The sequence below is a fragment of the Epargyreus clarus genome, unplaced genomic scaffold (assembly GCF_041222505.1).
Source record: "Epargyreus clarus isolate Ecla_fem2 unplaced genomic scaffold, WU_Ecla_fem_2.2 ptg000007l, whole genome shotgun sequence".
NCBI lineage: Eukaryota > Metazoa > Arthropoda > Insecta > Lepidoptera > Hesperiidae > Epargyreus > Epargyreus clarus.
In genome coordinates, this window is record NW_027332215.1 from 7,255,363 (window position 1) to 7,276,124 (window position 20,762).

General features: G+C 37.4%; 1 non-coding gene across 1 annotated transcript; it reads left to right on the plus strand.

The window, feature by feature from the left end:
- The first annotated feature begins 11,829 nt into the window (after positions 1–11,829).
- TRNAR-UCG (transfer RNA arginine (anticodon UCG)) lies at positions 11,830–11,902 on the plus strand. The gene has a single exon. It is a non-coding gene; the product is annotated as a tRNA-Arg (tRNA).
- The last annotated feature ends 8,860 nt before the right edge of the window (positions 11,903–20,762 follow it).

The following is a 20,762-nucleotide window of genomic DNA, read 5'->3' on the forward strand; positions in this document are numbered from 1 at the left end:
AGAGTTTGCAAAACAAACATTGAATTTATATTTCATGAAAGAAATTTTAAGGTCACCAATTTGATTCACGCGTTTCCACCACAGAAAAAGACCCTTTAATAAAAAAATGGTTATTTGAAAAAAAATGATCAGGGTTGAAGAGTTGAAGGTCCAATTCAACTCTTCAACCCTGATCATCATATCCTCCATCATATATCTCTGCCTATAAATCTTATTACATATTCGTAAGCTCCAAATGCCTAACTTGTGTAGTTGAGACAGGAGGCACCTCTGCATTATCAGGGTTGTAGAGTTGAAGGTCAAGTTTTCCATCATATATCTCTACTTAAGGATCTTATTACATATTCGTAAGCTCCAAATGTGTAACTTGTATAGTTTAGGCAAGAGGCAATTCTGCATCACCAGGGTTGAAGAGTTGAAGGTCTAATTTTTCGTCATATGTATTTACTTAAGGACTTTGTCACGTAAGCTCCAAATACTTAACTTGTATGGTTGAGGCAGGAGGCACCTCTGCATTATCAGGATTGAAGAGTTGAAGGTCGAATTTTACCTAATATATCTCTGCCTATCAACTTTATTAAATATTCGTAAGCTCCAAATGCCTAACTTGTATGATTGAGGCACGAGGCACCTCTACATTATCAGGGTTGAAGAATTGCAGGTCAAGTTTTCCATCATATATCTCTGCTTATCAACTTCATTAAATATTTGTAAGCTCCTAATGCCTAACTTGTATGGTTTAGGCAAGAGGCACTTCTGCATCACGAGGGTTGAAGAGTTGAAGGTCGAATTTTCCATCATATCATTTTAATCTAGATATTCAATGTCTATTTTAAGTTTTATGAGAATTGGGTGGCCATGAGGTAAGTTATCATAAAATATGTAATAAACAGGGGTAGTAATGATGAGTTCCACCCCATAACTCAAAGTTGTAATCATCAGACCATACCAATGTCAAGGTAGGAGAGTACCGCAATAAAATACTCTTTCATATTAAAAAAAGAAAATTGAGGGAATACTTAAGCAATACTCGAGTTATTCAAGTTTAAAAGAAATCAGGTTGTTCTGAATTTCCGGGAAAACTGGCAATTTTATTTTTATTTCCTCGAAATGGGACACTTTGTGAAATCAGTCGCATACAATGGTATTTGAGTCATGTCGATCTGTCGCGGCATCGCGAAAAAATCGCTGGACATACATAAAAAAATACGCGACGAATAGATAACCTTTGGGAAGTCGGTTAAAATAGTGAAAAACTAATTTTGACTCCGAAAACCTACCTCTAATCAACTTGTATTTTTTTCCCAGTAATTGGGCTGTATTTTAAACCTTTGCAAGTTATTATTTTTTTTGCAAGTTATATAACCGTAAAAATAAACCTAAATATTCAATGGTTTAAAAGATAGGATAAGAAAAACGTTGTATGAAAATGTCTGTGTTTAAGAATCCACCTATAAATCATCAAGCCATTACTGTACCACCACTGGGCAAGGACCTCCTCTCAGAATGAGAAGGATTAGGCCATAGTCCACCGCGCTGTCCAAGTGCGTATTGGTAGACTTCACAATTTCACATGCCTGTGAAAACTTTTTTTTTATAATTTTTCAGGTATGCAGGTAGTTTCACGATGTTTTCCTTAAGCAAGTGATAATTACGAGTAATTTCAAATAATATTATTCTAAGAATCCATCTATACGTGAGGATTTTGTCCCATTGCTGGGAACATAGACTTAGAAATTTTTCGCTATGACATCCTATATCTATGGCTGGGAAAGACTCCCGTAGCATGAGAAATATTCACTAGTCAAAATTACCAAATATCTCCTATTTGGTAATTTTACGTTTGGTATTTTTGGAACGCCTAAATTAATCAAAAAAGATGTATGTAAGTTTCTACACCCATCATTATCCTTTTATATAAAACGTTATAGGCACACAAACTGTAGTATACTAATATCTAGAATCAACGAAGAAAGTTAATCAATCTCATGTCTGTCTCAAGTATCGAACTCGGAACCCTTTTATCCGCTTGCAAGACCTGTATGGTTATGTTACATGTCCACAAGACCTTTTCGTTCCTGATATATAAAAAATATTATTATCTATTTTTTTAAAGAAAGAAAGAAGTATATGAAACTACTTAAAATGACAAAATATTTTCGCCTTTGTTGGTATAAATCAACTATGGGAGAGCATTCAACAGGGAGGCAGTAATCAATAGCAGACGAGTTCACCCCACGGGCTTATAGACTGTGGGTAGTTATGGCGTGCGTCTGGCAACACAGCATCTACGGCTGTGAGGGTAAGCCCTCTGATGGTACACACACAGTATTATTAGATATCCCACCCGTCGAACTCGCGGCCATCAACACCCAGAGATGGGGTTTCTTTACCTGTTATCGATCACAGCTGCCCTAAACGAGCTTATTGTATAGGTAGTTCATCCTACGTGTACCGTACGTCTGTCGCCATGGCAGCCGCCGTCTGCGAGGGGTGGCTGGGATCAAATCTGTCTGTGTTTATTATTAACTCTGCTTTCAAAAGTTTGTTTATGCTCCTATGAAATACCTGTAAGTAAGTGGAAAGAATTTAGGTGGCTAATTTTATATAATCATATAATATGGTCGAAGGCATATAACATTTACTTTTGCAACACCGAACAGTATATAAATCAGATAAACCACGGACTACCCGCAGCAAAAAAATTAGCAAATTCTTCCGCAGCCCTAGAGAAATTTACATATCTCATCTCACTTCAAGCGACAGCGAAAATGGTCTACGATCGATCTGAATTAGGAATGACTTTTAGTCATCCCTTTAATACATGAAAAGTATTTTAAGTCAAATTTAGTAAGTATGTTAAAAATCTATCGCGAAAAGGTTGGCTATTAAACTCCCGCCTGACCAGAGAACTAGGGAAGGGTCGTGGTATGTGTTGTCGTGTACCGTCGTACGGGCCATACGGTGTAGCGAGCATCTAGCTCACTCTAGCTGGGCGGATTCCGACGAGGCTAAACGCTAAGAGGACTCTGGTTGCATTCCTTAGGAGATTCTGGAGTCCTCTACGCAGCGCCAAGGATGGCTATTAGGGGGGTTTTAGTGCGGTAAGAATTCCATATAACCCTGCGTCGCTCCCACGGCACCGGGTGCCCTTTGAAGGTTTCCCCATCGTTAATAAAAAAAAGTAGGTTGGCTAGTCATGATTATTAATCACAAATTAAACAGTGGTTATTAAGAGAAGATATGAAAAATATATTTTCTTAAAAGTGAGGTTGTCCCCGATTTGAATGTTCTGCTATAAAAGCGGAACTACAAAGTTTATGTTTCATGCCTTTATACAAATGCATACAAAAATAAATAACACCTTCCATGGCACTAGAAAATGATAATTTTAAATTTCAAGTGGCATCGAAGTCAGCCATACATTTGGCTTTAAAAAAATCATGCATTTTATTGATAAATACAAATACGAGGAGGGAAACACTTGCTGTTGAATTCAATTTTATTAACGTCATTTTGGTTGTTGTTTAGGGTGACCGCGATACCATGTTTTCTATTTTATTTGTTCTTCCACCCTTCCGTTTGGGCTGGAAGTACTCCTTGAGGATTGAGAACTTGAATGTCAAATTTTATATAATGTGTCTCTACTTAAAAACCTTTTTATACATAATATAAGCACCAATTTCAAAAAGTACTCACATTTGTATTTTTTTTTCAAAATGAACTCTTTCGGTACCTAGCTAGGGATTTTATTAAAAAACGACAGAAATCAAAACTAAAATCCTTCGTAACTCCTTTCATAATTTTTCGGTAATCCTTATAGTTTCGAATTTGGCCCTGGAGGCCGATTTGGAAAATTCACCCTGTATTTATATATTTTGTAATCTAGCATTAATTACCTTTGTGTATCCTACTCGATATGTTTGGTAAACTTTTTTAAACGTGTAATTATTTCATGCCAAAAATCCCACAATTATTTTCATCAAACAGCTATCTGGGTACAAGTTACGCGAGAAAAAGTAACCAATCCTTGGCAGTCGGATGAAAAGATATCCACGTATTGAGAACATCCACTTTTTATAGAGATGGTTAAAAACGTATTAAGGGCAACAGCGGTGCGAGGTCCATAACAAATGAAGGACGGCTAAAATTGCGCGTTATGTCGCTAGCCCAAATCTGACTGAATACTCAACGGAAACAACTAACTTACCTTTCAGATTTTGATATTGATCGGACTTAAAAAACACACAATTACTAAACACCACTTTCAAGCAGACATGCATTATATTTAGTAGTATCTTTCACGTGTAATTGTAATCAACAAACTTGCTTGGGGTTTCGATTCTATTGAAATCCCGTTTTATTACAATCTATACTCTACGGATATTAAAATAAAGTGTATTTTGCCGGTAAAATAAAGCAATACGATTTGTCAAAGGAAATTGAACGATCACTGTATAGATTTATGAATTACTTTACTGATACAGAGTAACTGTTTTACCTGGTTAGTGCACACGGCTCTATTATTCAGCCTCCCTACATGCCAAATAATTACGTTCAATCCTGCACCCCTTGACAAACCCCTTTGTGAAGGATACGGGTGGACATTGGGCAGCTAGGCATGGAAATAATTACAACATGCATGCAACACAAATGCAGCAGTAGTTCAACTTGGCACAAAAGGAAATAATTCATTTTTAGGGTTTCGTACCCAAAGCTAAATACGGAACCCTATTAGGGGATTACCCTAAAAGGGGATCTAGAGGTGGCATCAGAGTTTGAGAATTTCTTTACTAATATGCCTATTTTAACAACTAAAACTCTGAAATCATCTCCTATTTCCGCTGAAAACATACTTAAACAAAGTGTAAATAATGAATGTAGCACAGGATTTGAATTTTCAGTTGTTAATGCGAATGATATTATTAATGAATGTCGCTCTAAATGGTGAGACTTTGCAATCTGTCAATGAAACTGTTTTCTTGGGGATAACCATTGATTCTAAACTCCAGTGGGGTCCTCACATCTCTGATTTGTCCAGCAGACTTAGTACTGCAGCTTTTGCAGTCAGAAGAATTAGACAGTTAGCAGACATCCCCACTGCCAGGCTTGTCTATTTCAGTTACTTTCACAGCATTATGTCCTATGGCATTCTGCTGTGGGGTAGTGCTGCTGACATAGACTCTATATTTACTATTCAAAAAAGAGCAATAAGGTTAATATATAGTCTGCGACGTGGTGAGTCCCTGAGAGAACTGTTTCCCACTATTAACATATTGACGGTACATAGTCAATACATCTATGAAAATATTATGTATACAGGGTGAATTTTTAAAACGGGCCTTCAGGGCCAAATCCGAAACTATAAGGATTAGCGAAAAATGCTGAAAGGAGTTACGAGGCCGATTTTGATAAAAACTACAACTGCATCATTACTTTTTTAAAATATCTTTTTCCCTAGCCAGGAATCGAACGAGTTCATTTTGAAAAAAAATGCACCCTCTATATTATTCCACTATTTGATAGTGTCGCTTATAAGGATCAAATTCTGGGAAGTAATGTTATGTGACAAATTGAAGGAAAAGGAACATTTTGAAGTAAATACGTATTTTTCCATACATTAGCATACTAATTCTTAAGATTTATACATAGAAAATGATTTATGTATAATTCTTTAGAAATAGACATAAGTCATACCATTGAAGAATTTGTTGCTTAATCAACTAACTATTCGATGTTATGACTATGACATACGGCTTAGTATGAGAAAGTAATAGTTTGTCAAATAAGTTACCGCCGTTTTTAGGATTTATTTATTAATGAAAATAGATAACTGATTAAATAGTAAATTCTTATTGTTTGGTGTTTACAACTTCGTTTCAACGTTAAATATGATTTTCTATATCTCTTTTTTTAGTAATCACTCGGATTTGACTCTAAAAAGAAATTCTCGCAAATTGTCAACTTTACATCTGTATTAAACGAAACTCCGCCCATACCAAGTAAATCTATTATAATGGTCCTAAAAATAACCTTAGCTAAGTCGGACATAAAAATATAAATTATTGGAAAAAAACGTCCATTTCGAATGATTAGAAACATTTAGCCAAAAAAAATGTTAATACACGAAATTTTTAAATTAATGAATGGCGGGAACTTAACTGCCAAATTAATATGAAAAAATATGTATTTTCTTAAAATTGAGGCTTTTCCTTTAGTTTGTCAATTATCATTACTTTCCAGATTTTGATCCTTATAAGCAACACTATCAAATAGTGGAATAATATAGAGGGTGCATTTTTTTTCAAAATGAACTCGTTCGATTCCTGGCTAGGGAAAAAGATATTTTAAAAAAGTAATGATGCAGTTGTAGTTTTTATCAAAATCGGCCTCGTAACTCCTTTCAGCATTTTTCGCTAATCCTTATAGTTTCGGATTTGGCCCTGAAGGCCCGTTTTAAAAATTCACCCTGTATAAGAAAACATACCGATATGTTTGAAAAAATAGTAACCACCATAACTTTAATACTAGTGCTCTGTAAAGAACCTATTTTGAATAAAAAAAATGATTTGATTTGATTTGATTTGATTTGAATGCCTTCAATATTCTTGATTCAAAGAAAACTGCAGATCTATGGGGGCTCTCCGTCAAAGCCGTTTCATCCATTATCAATCTTATTGCACCGCACCGCACTTAGCTTCTGTGTTCAATGCTTGTGTTCCTTATGGTGTTTTTCCTGACCTTATGAAACAAAGTAGAGTTATTCCCTTGTTTAAATCGGGAAGTATAGTAAGGTCGCGTTCCGATCCGTTAGTAGTTTAAGAAAAATATTGTACCTGACAATTTGTAAGTGCCGTCGTTGGCTTATACAAAATAAATATATTTCATTTCATTTCGTTTCGTTTCGTTTCGTCTCGTCTCGTTTCGTTTCGTTTCATTTCATATTATTACTAAGACTCCATTGTCTGTCCGTCTGTCCTTCTGTCACTGTCTTTTAAACCATAATAGACACTTACATATTATGTAACAAATACTAAAACTTTCAAGTAAATGGGGGTCGCCACGCAAGAAATCCCTATTTTTCGGCGTTTTTTGCTGTATCTATTGAACCGTAATTGGTAGACAGTTCAGACTTTCACAATTCATTCATAGTCTTGGCACGCATTCTCAACCACAGAAGATTCTTTTAGTCGCTTCTTACGACATGCCGGGCCATCTTGGTTCTACTCTGGTTCCGAAACTACCTTACCATAGGTACCTAGGATCATAGACCACGTACCCTTATCATTTCAAGATCTAATCAAAAATGTGACCCTTCTGTGATATTCGAATTGCACGATCATTTATTAACAGAAATTCTATAGCCTTGCAATTTTAATAACCCTTCCACCCACTGACCACCCGATCAGGGTGGATAGGAGGGAGTGTCTGTATTGCATTCAGACTTAAATCAATATTAGGATTCCTGAATCCTTCTACGAAACCGTAGCATACAATTTAAATACTTTGCTTCAAAATATTATGCCCTTTTTATGGGAATTATTTTAAAAGTTAAGTTTGACATAGCTTTGATTGGTGGATAACCCATTACTGTTATATCGCTGGGCACTGGTCTACTTACAATTAGAATAGGGGCGGTTAGGTTACAGTCAACCGTGTTGATACATTTACGTTGCATGATCAATCTGTAACCTATGAAGATGTTAAAAAAACTATGTACTTATATCACTCCAGAAATACATTTTTCTCTTAATGTCTTAAATACAAAATTATTATCGAAAGTATTTAGCATTTTAACATTACTTGTGTAACAAATTTACAGATTTCAAACACAATTTCCATATTATTTATCATACGCTTATTTTTCTGATAGTTTTAAGCATATAAAATTATGTTATAAATAGTTTTTTTTGTACGGAACCCGAGTTAATATTCGCAGTGTCCGAATCAGATATACATATTTGATACGAGCCCATGCGTGAAATAATTGAGTACAAAGCAAGCGTCGAGTCCCCATAGCCTTTGATGTGAGGGATACCGGATAATTGAAACATCCCTTTGATAGACGGACTAATTAAACGATGCATTCATATCAAGTTTCTAGACAGCCTTTTGTTCATTCTAGGCATTTATGTTTATTATGTATATTAACTTACTTTGTTAAAATTAAAGGGAGGTTTGTTTATGTAGTACATAATAGATTAGTCGCTAGAAATACCTTCGGAGATTATGGATTCATGATTAATTTTCAATAATCGTTTTATGGTGTGAAACTTGTATATAACTGTAGATTAGATTCAGCGTTAAACTTAATATTACTACCGTAATATTTCATTAGTATCTCATCTATTTTTGACCCTTTATTTCTGGGATAAAAATAGGGCTATGGTATCACGAGTTTGTCGTAAGAGGTGACTAAAAGTCGGTTTCCCGGGACGCAAGCGGCAAGAGAGGGAGCTTGAGCCGCTCTGCCAGTGACACAAACCCGGTGCCCGGGAAAACATCAGACGACAGTCGTACACATCAGATGGTGTGGCTTGCTTGAAGCTTATCTGGACGGAACCCGACGAGGCAAGGTGCAAAAGGTTGCATACCTTTATAAATCCCAGAGTTCTCAATTACAACACAAGATGGCACCGGAGGAGTGCTGTAAGAATCTCACGCAACCCCGTGTCGCTCCCACGACAAGGGTATCTTTAAAAGGTTTCCTCCTCATCAGCATAAATAGCGAATCTATTTTATTGTTTCCTTTTATTGATACTTATGAGCTGTTCATTTTAAAAACAAAACAATAACTTTAATTGCGTCATTGTTGGCGTTTCAATGTCGGCTGCAGTTATTGCTTTGTAACTCAATGGGACTGTTGGATTACACCGAGGGTGCTTAATGACAAAAGGGTAGCGAAAGAGGGTTCGACTTCGCTACCCAAAGGCCTTGAAAGTTTCACTGCCAATGTCAATTCGAGGAGAATGTACGCGAAGAAGTTCAGACTATGTGATTTATGGGATTGCGTAACAATGTATTATATCCAAGAACTGTCCGTAGGGCAGGTCAGTATTCAGTGTGTTTGTTCTCTGTTCCTTTATATCAATAAGTCAAAAGTTGTAACAATTAATACTAAAATACATGAATATTAATGTAGGTGGTTGTACAAGCGACCGCCATTTTTGGGCGTTTTTCGCTTTGTCTATTGAACCGTAATCGGTAGACAGTTCTGCCGTCGCAATTACAAAAGGCACAACTAACATTTTGCAAATGTTGAGAAAATCGAGATTAAAATATTTTTTGAATTTTGTTAAAAAAATACGTTTAAAGCTTTTTTGTTCTGAATTGTGTAAAAGTTAAAAGTTGCGTTTATTAAATATGCATACAACGAAAGTTATATAATATTTTTAATTTTAATGGATATACTTAATAATTAGCATATTTATTTTTAACTTAAAATAAAAATTAACATTAAAAGAGCCATATTACGTTTAAAAGGCACATATAACCAAATATGCATTTTAATTGTAAAAAATTGGGTAAAAATTGTAAATGTTACGATGAAAAGGCACTTTTACTCGATTGTGCCCTTTCACTGTAAATAATTAGAATAAATACATATAGTAAATATTAGAATTACTTCGTAATATTTATATTTCATACTTTTTGATGTGTATTTTATAATGTCCCTGCAGTGGTATTGTATAATATATAATATGCTGATAATGTATAATTGTTAGAAATAAATAATAGGGGTAAATAGAAAGGACACACATAGCTGCCTGTTGTGACTTTTCTTTATAAATTAATTGCTAAAGTGTTGGTGGAAAAAAATAAGCACATTGCCACATAAGCCTTTTATATTTAACGTACGTCAGTTATGCCTGTTGAATTAAATATATTAAAAATGAAAAGGTGCAATAACAGTCATATCAAACAATATGCCCTTTATTGTAATAAAACTTTTAAGTTTATAATTCGCCAAGTACGAGTCGAACTCGCACATGGAGGCTTCCGTACTACCAAATGTTCATTATTTTAATTCATATTATGATTTTCAACAATACTTAGTCATATGAAACTACAATAGATGGCGTTGGGGTGATGATGAATGATACGTATATTTTCAACTATACTTAGTTATATAACACACAAATAGATGGCGTTGGGGTGACAATGGGACGACGATTATACGTAATCAAAGTATAATTAAATTAAAATAAGTATATTAAAATATGTTCTATGGTTCTTATTTGTATTTATTATAATACCAGTTATAGTAGTAAACGTATTATAAAAATTTCAACCGTCTTCCTAGTACCTACAGTTTAACAGTTAGATCGAAAAATGCCGAAAAAAATCGGTTTGTTGTATGGAGGCCCCCTTTAATATTCAACTTTATTTTATTTTTAGTATTTGTTGTTATAGCTGCCACCGTTATGCCTCCTCTGTCAAAATTTCATGTGTCTATCTATTACGATTTAAGCGGTAGAGCCCTGTGACAGACGGACAGACGGACAGACGGACAGACGGACAGACGGACAGACTGACAGACTGACAGACGGACAGACAGCGAAGTCTTAGTAATAGGGTTCCGTTTTTACCCTTTGGGTACGGAACCCTAAAAATGATGCAGTTGTGCCGTTGTGCCCTTTAAGCTTATGCTATCTCTGTTAATTTTGTAGCTAAAAATTTACCAAACTATGTCAGTTGTGCCTTTTTTCGGTAACACGGCAGAGTTAATATTTTAACAATGCATTATCTTCTATGGTTGGTATATAACAAATACTAAATAAGATTAAAAATTAAATGAATATTTGAAGCGGACCCCTCCGTGTGCGAGTTCGACTCGCACTTGGCCAATTATTTAATTTAAGCACTGTGGTAAAATAACTAGTAATTATTTTTTAATAAAAAAAAATCCCTCTAAAATTATTACTTCATTGAAAATTGATCGATATCTACATACCTATCACGTACCCTATGTCACTACCACAATTTAGACTATATTAAATTAAAAACGTGAAGCCGTTTTAGCTGTAGAGCCAAAGAAGGCATACGTAGTTACATAGAGTTAAGTCGATCACGGTATCACTCTTCTGGATTGAAGGATGGGATAAGGAAGATACATTTACACAAGCTATTTAAAATTCCCTACGTAGGCATTAAGTTATGGACTTTGAATGAATGTATGAATGTAGGAAATCAATAACCAACATTATAATTATAATGGTTCATTAAACTTGTCCATAGGTATTGCAAATGGACATCCATTTGCAGGCAGATAAACTGTTTGCAAGTAATGTTTTTTAAAAACCTCCTAACAAAGAAAATGTTTCAAACACGATGTCTAGTCTTGATCTAGATTTTGAAGTTCCGCATTTGTAAAAAATATTTTTATATTTTACTTTATACCTACCTAGTAATTGGTAGATTCGAATTAGTGAGAATATACCCTTCCGTCTTTTAGACCCAACCTATTTTATATCAAAGATAATATGTTAAAAATAAGTCGCAAGTGAGTTGGCTAAAATATTCTGGCCAGACTATGATTTTTTATAAGAAATTGTTACTTTGATAATGTATGAAAACGAATAGAAATATAAAGTATTAAAAATGAGTGTTTTACTTTAGTTTGACATACATAATGATTGGGTTGTGTTAAATCCTTTAAGCGATACTATCGTAATAATACAAACTGCATTATTGAAAAAAAATAGTCTATAAAAGTATATATATTAATTAAGTATATATATCATAAAACAAAGTTGACATTATAATTCCATTGATTTTTTAACTCACAAGTCGCCGTAACTGAATACAATTTTCAACGTACATTTCAGTGGTCGTGTGGCCTAATGGATAAGGCGTCGGACTTCGGATCCGAAGATTGCAGGTTCGAGTCCTGTCACGATCGTTTCTTTAGATGCTGGCTTTTTTTTACATATTTTTTTCTAGTAATTTCGTAACATAATTTAATGTACCTACTTTTTCTTTATTTACCATTATAATAACAAAACATTTTTTTTTAATTTTTTTCAGCAATTTGTTGTTACCCATTTTTTACTTATTTAATATCCGAAAACTCATAAATAATAATAATTTGAGAGTATTTCCACCATCTTTAAAACAAGTAGAGTTTTAAGTATACGTAGTGTAATTGTTTAAGCTTAAAAGACACCCCCGCATCATCGGGGTTGAAGAGTTCAAGGTAACATTGTTCATCACATGTCTCTACTTAACAACCTCATTTCACATACGTAAACAGTAAATGGCTAACTTATATGATTTAGGTTGGAGGCACCTCTGCATCTTCAGAGTTTTGTAGTTGAAGGTAACATTTTTCATCATATACCAACCTTATTACACATATATAAGCATCAGTGGATTACTTATAGGGCTTAGGCTGGAGGCACCTGTTCGGATAAATTGATCAATGCAATTGAGTCATTCTTTTTCCCTAAAGAGTCTAATTCTTAAAAAAACGATGTTTTTGTTAGTGCATGTTACGTCAAATATGACTAGAGTAGTGAAGTGATAACACAATCGTTTTTAATATATAATTAGGTTAGGTTTCGCCCGTAACTTCTCATGAAGATTAGGTTATAAGTTATCGCACTCGTAATATGGCTATATACAAATGTAAAATAAAATAAATAATAATGAAACGATTTCATTATAAATCAATGATAGCTTAGTGGTTGACCACTGACCAACCCAAGCCTGCTCCGGGCGTGGGTTGTATTGGTAGTGGTATGAGGTCTACCTGGGGGCAGTCTGCTTCCCCACCCTACACTCACAGGAGGGTGGAGGTACTCTGTAAGCTGGTCGGCTGATCGTACGACATCTCCTCAACCCCCACAACACAACTGCAACTACCACACGTTGCCCCTACTAAAGTTTTACTATATCGGAATTCATTATTCGAGTTCGAGTATTTGTGTTTTACATTAGCAATAAAAAAAGTTTACTACTGAATTCATTTGCAAAGTGTAGGATGATTTGGACCAAATATAAGTGTTTGTTAACTACATTTCATATTATATGTTGTTAAAAAAAATATAGGAGTGTTAACGATGACCAATAAAGATACCAGCTACTACTACACTACACTTTCCTGTATTTGTCTACAAACCATCGCAAATAGTGGAAAAAAAATCACATTTTAAATTTTTTATTTTCACATCAAATGCCTATCTTGGAACGTTTCCCGACTGTTTCTACCTTTCTACCTTGTAGTCGTAGTCTTCGAAGGTAAAGCTGCTCATACAGTAATCCTTCCTTTAATTGTACACGATAGGGAACACATTGGGCTGCTTATCATATAAGCTGAAGATGGAAATATGGATTAAAATTCATTTTAGAATTCACCCCGACGTCCGAACCCTAAACGGTCATAGTGCACGTTTTTTTAGATTATCTATTTTTGAATATTAAAATTTTGTACCGTGAGTTATTAGTGAAAACCTTTAGTAGCTAAAGGCGGTGGCAGTTACGGCTATTTTTAATTAAACAAGTTAATTTTCATCATGCGACCACGTCCACAGAAACGCATGTCCGGTCACGCCCTGCTATGTGTGAGACAAATCATATGTCCTTGTTGCACCTTCGCTTCCATCCATATGGATATTGATTTATCAGAATAGCACTTCCTGGGGTTGCACCCCACCGAGGGGTGCAAGGTTACCTAGGAAACGAGCCCGGGCAGAGCTCGGCTAGTGTACCTAGAAAGATCGATACGCGGAAACTAATAATAATATCCTGTCTGATAAGCTGACCATATTACAACAATAACAAAGGACTTTAATAAATAATTAAGTAATTGTATGTAATTTATTATAATAAAGATAAGATAAAAATTGTCTCGTGTAGTGTCGAATTCGCATAGCACACCTTTTTCCCAAATGAACGTAATTAAGGTATAATTAAAAGCAATGATAGATACATTTTCTTTGATCATTGCAAATAAAAGTGTTTGGACGCATTTCACAGCATAAGATATCATCATGAGAAGACATCCTGAATGTTTTTTTATAACGTCACGTGTTATGTTTTAAGAGACAATCCATGTTCAATATAAGATAGTTACGTTTCTATAATAAAGAATATATCTGAATAATAAAGAAAAGTCATCAGTAAAGTATCTGAAAATGTTATTAAACGTTGCAACATTTTATTCTTGACAAATTAAAAATAAACAAGTTATTTACGTGAAATATACAATATACGTAAAATATTTATTTTACGTATATCTGAATATTTCAGCAGGTATTCAACCCTCTATGAATTGACAACAAGCTTTTAAGTATTATATTATCCCGGTAAAACACATTAAATTTTTTTTCATGAAATGTTTTATCCATTTAAAAAATCCAGTCCAATCCTTAAAACACGGAAAGCATATGCAGCGTATTCTGTGCGCAGAATTATCTAGATTCATCATATGAACTATATATGCAATTACTTGCATCCCTTTCTTGATGTGATTTATATTAATTCAAACTTTATTACGCCAACCGAAGGTCGTGTTTTACGGCTTTCGAATGCACTGACTGCTCACACCCACGCCGTGTTGCCTGGTAATTGTCTAGGCTTCATCCCCCTCGGGTATATAAAGGCTCCTAGCTTCCCCAAGCGCCAGTTCAGACCGAACCGCCCTTCGAGGGCGGTCATACCAGCTGCGACGCGCCTAGAAATATTCCTTTGTCAGGGATAATTTCTGTTCAAAGTGAATCTGAACTCGCGATGTATACGGACATTTATCAAAAGTGATTTTTCTAAATTCAGTGATTCCATTAACATCAACTTTAAAGTAATTTGAAATAAACTGTAATTATTTGGACGCTTTAATTTTTTCTCGATTCAGTGACTAGTGCCTGAAGAATTCGGACAAGGGTGAGTAAAATTGTATTTTATTTGAAAATCCATATTTAGATGTCCTACAAACTACAAACATCGAGATTCACCGCAGAATGCAGGATGACGGGAGTTGGCGAGTATTGGTAACTTTTTAATTTTATTTCTTAAAAAATTAGGTCGAAGACTCGGAGGAGACTGGTGATACTGCATAAAATCCTATTTTGATGACAATGTATTTTAAATTGTGATGGTGTCTTTACAAAAAATCTAGATTGGTGTTTAAATTATTTTCCGGAGACATTTAAAAATGTTGATCTAAATATTCTTACACTTTTAATTCCACATTTAGATGTCCTACAAACTACAAATATAGAGATTCACCGGAGAATACAGGATGATGGGAGTTGGCGAGTATGGGTAATTTTTAAAGACTGGTGATAGTAATACTGTTTAAATTTCGATTTTGACGACTATGTATTTTATACTGAGATGATGTCTTTATAAAAAATCTTGATGGGTGTTTAAATTATTTTCCGGAGGTATTTTAAAATGTCGATTCAAATATACTTTCACTTACATGGGGTATCTGCCATCCCAACAGGAAGTTGATCAGAGTTGCGGATGATAGAGAAAACTGTGAATTTACGTACGAACATTAGCATTTTATATAATATATTTAGATTGAGAGAAGAACCAATGTCAAGGAAATTAGACATTAATTCTCGTTGTCATTATAAAAAGTGAAACGAATAAAAACATAAATTACAAAAAGATTTCGTACCATTAGAATCGTGACAAAAATGTTACAGCTGAATCGTTTCACAATTTTTGCTTCAAAATCTTATCTATAATTAAAATTCCTAAATGATTTCTGCGACGCAAATGTCGCGGCTTCCGTATGGAAACTATTTTTAAACAAAACGCCAAAAGGTTTGGTGTGTGTTGGAAAACGCAATTTTTTACATTGCGATTGGCAGCCCCGCTAACTTCCGGTGCCGCACCGCTATTATGTCGGCTCTGCAATACACATTTTCATATTTTCTGAAAAGTTGACATTCTTACATTAAGTAAATTAAATAGGTGGTGTAGATTTTTTCAAATTTATGAATTTTCATGGATATGATGAGAAATTTGACATAGGGATCAAGCCTACGTCAGGCGTGATCACAGCATGAAATGGGTGGGGAGGGGGGAGGGGGGTTGTAAGTCATTACATTGATCTCATTTCTCTTATGTGTTATAAAATGTATATGAAATTATGATGGTTACTTATTGCATAGATAATATACATAATTCTACAAGGCTATTTCAATTTGACATGTATGCATTTGTTTTATTGTATTTGTATGTATGGAAGGGTGGGGGAGAGGGTGGGGGAGAGGGTGGGCCTTGCCATGATGACCCATCATATCTACCCCCACCCCCATCTCACCCCCACCCCCTTTGCACCTCCCCAAGTCCGGGGATTACGCTAGGCTGAGAAGGATGTAGGATACCGGAGTATTCCAGGGTCTAAAGGAATGCCGATCTAAGGTATTTCAGACCCAAGGGCGTACAGGACTTTGAATCAGATTCATCAACATCCAGGTGCAAGACTGATCTAGACCTTGATGCTGATCCAAATGGAATTGTCTTCTGGACTCTAATCCTCATCTTGATCCAAGGGTGTGATGGACCTTTAACCAGATTCACCAAGATCCAGGTGCAAGACTGATTCAGACTTTGATGCTGATCCAAATGGAAAAGTCTACTGGACTCTGATGCTGATCTAGATCCAAGACTGTGCTGAACCGTAAACCACGTTCACCAACATGCAGGTGCAAGACTGATCCAACCTTGATGCTGATCCAAATGGAAGGGTCTACTGGACTCTGATGCTGATCTAGATCCAAGACTGTGCTGGACCATGAACCAGGTGCAAGACTGATCCAGACCTTGATGCTGATCCAAATGGAAGGGTCTATTGAACTCTGATGCTGATCTAGATCCAAGACTGTGCTGGACCATGAACCAGGTGCAAGACTGATCCAGACCTTGATGCTGATCCAAATGGAAGGGTCTATTGAACTCTGATGCTGATCTAGATCCAAGACTGTGCTGGACCATGAACCAGGTGCAAGACTGATCCAGACCTTGATGCTGATCCAAATGGAAGGGTCTATTGAACTCTGATGCTGATCTAGATCCAAGACTGTGCTGGACCATGAACCAGGTGCAAGACTGATCCAGACCTTGATGCTGATCCAAATGGAAGGGTCTATTGAACTCTGATGCTGATCTAGATCCAAGACTGTGCTGGACCATGAACCAGGTGCAAGACTGATCCAGACCTTGATGCTGATCCAAATGGAAGGGTCTATTGAACTCTGATGCTGATCTAGATCCAAGACTGTGCTGGACCATGAACCAGGTGCAAGACTGATCCAGACCTTGATGCTGATCCAAATGGAAGGGTCTATTGAACTCTGATGCTGATTTAGATCCAAGACTGTGCTGGACCATGAAACAGGTGCAAGACTGATCCAGACCTAATGCTGATCTAAATAGAAGGATCTACAGGCCTCTGAAGCTGGTCTAGATCAAAGGGTTGCTGGACCTTGAACCAGGTTCACCGACATCTAGGTGCAAGACTGATCCAGACCTTGATGCTGCTTGAAATGGAAGGGTCTACTGGACTCAAACTCCGATCTAGATCCAAGGTTGTGATGGACGTTTAACCAGATTCACCAAGATTCAGGTGCAAGACTGATCCAGACCTTGATGCTGATCGAAATGGAAGGGTCTACTGGACTCTAACCCTGATGTAGATCCAAGGGTTGCTGGATCTTGAACCAGGTTCACCGACATTCAGGTTCAAGACTGATCCAGACCTTGAAGCTGATCGAAACGCAAGAGTCTACTGGACTTTAAAACTGATCTTGATCTGAGGGTGTGATGGACCTTTAACCAGATTCACCAAGATCCCGGTGCAAGACTCATCCAGACTTTGACGCTGTTCCAAAAGGAAAGGTCTACTGAACTCTGATGCTGATCTAGATCCAAGACTGTCTGGACCGTAAACCAGGTTTACTGACATGCAGGTGCAAGACTGATCCAGACCTTAATGCTGATTCAAATGGAAGGGTCTATTGAACTCTGATGCTGATCTAGATCCAAGGGAGTGATGGACGTTTAACCAGATTCACCAAGATCCAGGTGCAAGACTGATCCAGACCTTGATGCTGATCGAAATGGAAGGGTCTACTGAACTCTGATGCTGATCTAGATCCAAGACTGTCTGGACCGTAAACCAGGTTTACTGACATGCAGGTGCAAGACTGATCCAGACCTTGATGTTGATCCAAATAGAACGGTCTATTGAACTCTGATGCTGATCTAGATCCAAGGGAGTGATGGACGTTTAACCAGATTCACCAAGATCCAGGTGCAAGACTGATCCAGACCTTGATGCTGATTCAAATGGAAGGGTCTACAGGCCTCTGATGCTGATCTAGATCCAAGACTGTGCTGGACTATGAACCAGGTGCAAGACTGATCCAGACCTTGATGCTGATCCAAATGGAAGGGTCTACTGAACTCTGATGCTGATCTAGATCCAAAACTGTGCTGGACCATGAACCAGGTGCAAGACTGATCCAGACCTTGATGCTGATCTAAATGGAAGGGTCTACTGGACTCTGATGCTGATCTAGATCCAAGACTGTGCTGGACCTTGAACCAGGTCCAAGACTGATCCAGACCTTGATGCTGAACCAAATGGAAGGGTCTACTGGACTCTAATGCTGATCTAGATCCAAGACTGTGCTGGACTATGAACCAGGTGCAAGACTGATCCAGACCTTGATGCTGATCCAAATGGAAGGGTCTACTGAACTCTGATGCTGATCTAGATCCAAAACTGTGCTGGACCATGAACCAGGTGCAAGACTGATCCAGACCTTGATGCTGATCCAAATGGAAGGGTCTATTGAACTCTGATGCTGATCTAGATCCAAGACTGTGCTGGACCATGAACCAGGTGCAAGACTGATCCAGACCTTGATGCTGATCCAAATGGAAGGGTCTATTGAACTCTGATGCTGATCTAGATCCAAGACTGTGCTGGACCATGAACCAGGTGCAAGACTGATCCAGACCTTGATGCTGATCCAAATGGAAGGGTCTATTGAACTCTGATGCTGATCTAGATCCAAGACTGTGCTGGACCATGAACCAGGTGCAAGACTGATCCAGACCTTGATGCTGATCCAAATGGAAGGGTCTATTGAACTCTGATGCTGATCTAGATCCAAGACTGTGCTGGACCATGAAACAGGTGCAAGACTGATCCAGACCTAATGCTGATCTAAATAGAAGGATCTACAGGCCTCTGAAGCTGGTCTAGATCTAAGGGTTGCTGGACCTTGAACCAGGTTCACCGACATCTAGGTGCAAGACTGATCCAGACCTTGATGCTGCTTGAAATGGAAGGGTCTACTGGACTCAAACTCCGATCTAGATCCAAGGTTGTGATGGACGTTTAACCAGATTCACCAAGATCCAGGTGCAAGACTGATCCAGACCTTGATGCTGATCGAAATGGAAGGGTCTACTGGACTCTAACCCTGATGTAGATCCAAGGGTTGCTGGATCTTGAACCAGGTTCACCGACATTCAGGTTCAAGACTGATCCAGACCTTGAAGCTGATCGAAACGCAAGAGTCTACTGGACTTTAAAACTGATCTTGATCTGAGGGTGTGATGGACCTTTAACCAGATTCACCAAGATCCCGGTGCAAGACTCATCCAGACTTTGACGCTGTTCCAAAAGGAAAGGTCTACTGAACTCTGATGCTGATCTAGATCCAAGACTGTCTGGACCGTAAACCAGGTTTACTGACATGCAGGTGCAAGACTGATCCAGACCTTAATGCTGATTCAAATGGAAGGGTCTATTGAACTCTGATGCTGATCTAGATCCAAGGGAGTGATGGACGTTTAACCAGATTCACCAAGATCCAGGTGCAAGACTGATCCAGACCTTGATGCTGATCGAAATGGAAGGGTCTACTGAACTCTGATGCTGATCTAGATCCAAGACTGTCTGGACCGTAAACCAGGTTTACTGACATGCAGGTGCAAGACTGATCCAGACCTTGATGCTGCTTCAAATGGAAGGATCTACAGGCCTCTGATGCTGATCTAGATCCAAGGGTTGCTGGATCTTGAACCAGGTTCACCGACATCCAGATGCAAGACTGATCCAGACCTTGATGTTGATCGAAATGGAATTGTCTTCTGGTCTCTAGCCCTCATCTTGATCCAAGGGTGTGATGGACCTTTAACCAGATTCACCAAGATCCAGGTGCAAGACTGATTCAGACTTTGATGCTGATACAAATGGAAAAGTCTACTAGACTCTGATGCTGATCTAGATCCAAGACTGTGCTGAACCGTAAACCACGTTCACCAACATGCAGGTGCAAGACTGATCCAGACCTTGATGCTGATTCAAATGGAAGGGTCTACAGGCCCCTGATGCTGATCTAGAACTAAGGGTTGCTGGATCTTGAACCACGTTCACCGACATCTAGGTGCAAGACTGATCCAGACCTTGATGCTGCTTGAAATGGAAGGGTCTACTGGACTCAAACTCCGATCTAGATCCAAGGTTGTGATGGACCTTTAACCAGATTCACCAAGATCCAGGTGCAAGACTGATCCAGACCTTGATGCTGCTTGAAATGGAAGGGTCTACTGGACTCAAACTCCGATCTAGATCCAAGGTTGTGATGGACCTTTAACCAGATTCACCAAGATCCAGCTGCAAGACTAATCCAGACCTTGATGCTGATCGAAATGGAAGGGTCTAATGGACTCTAACGCCTGATGTAGATGCAAGGGATGCTGGATCTTGAACCAGGTTCACCGACATTCAG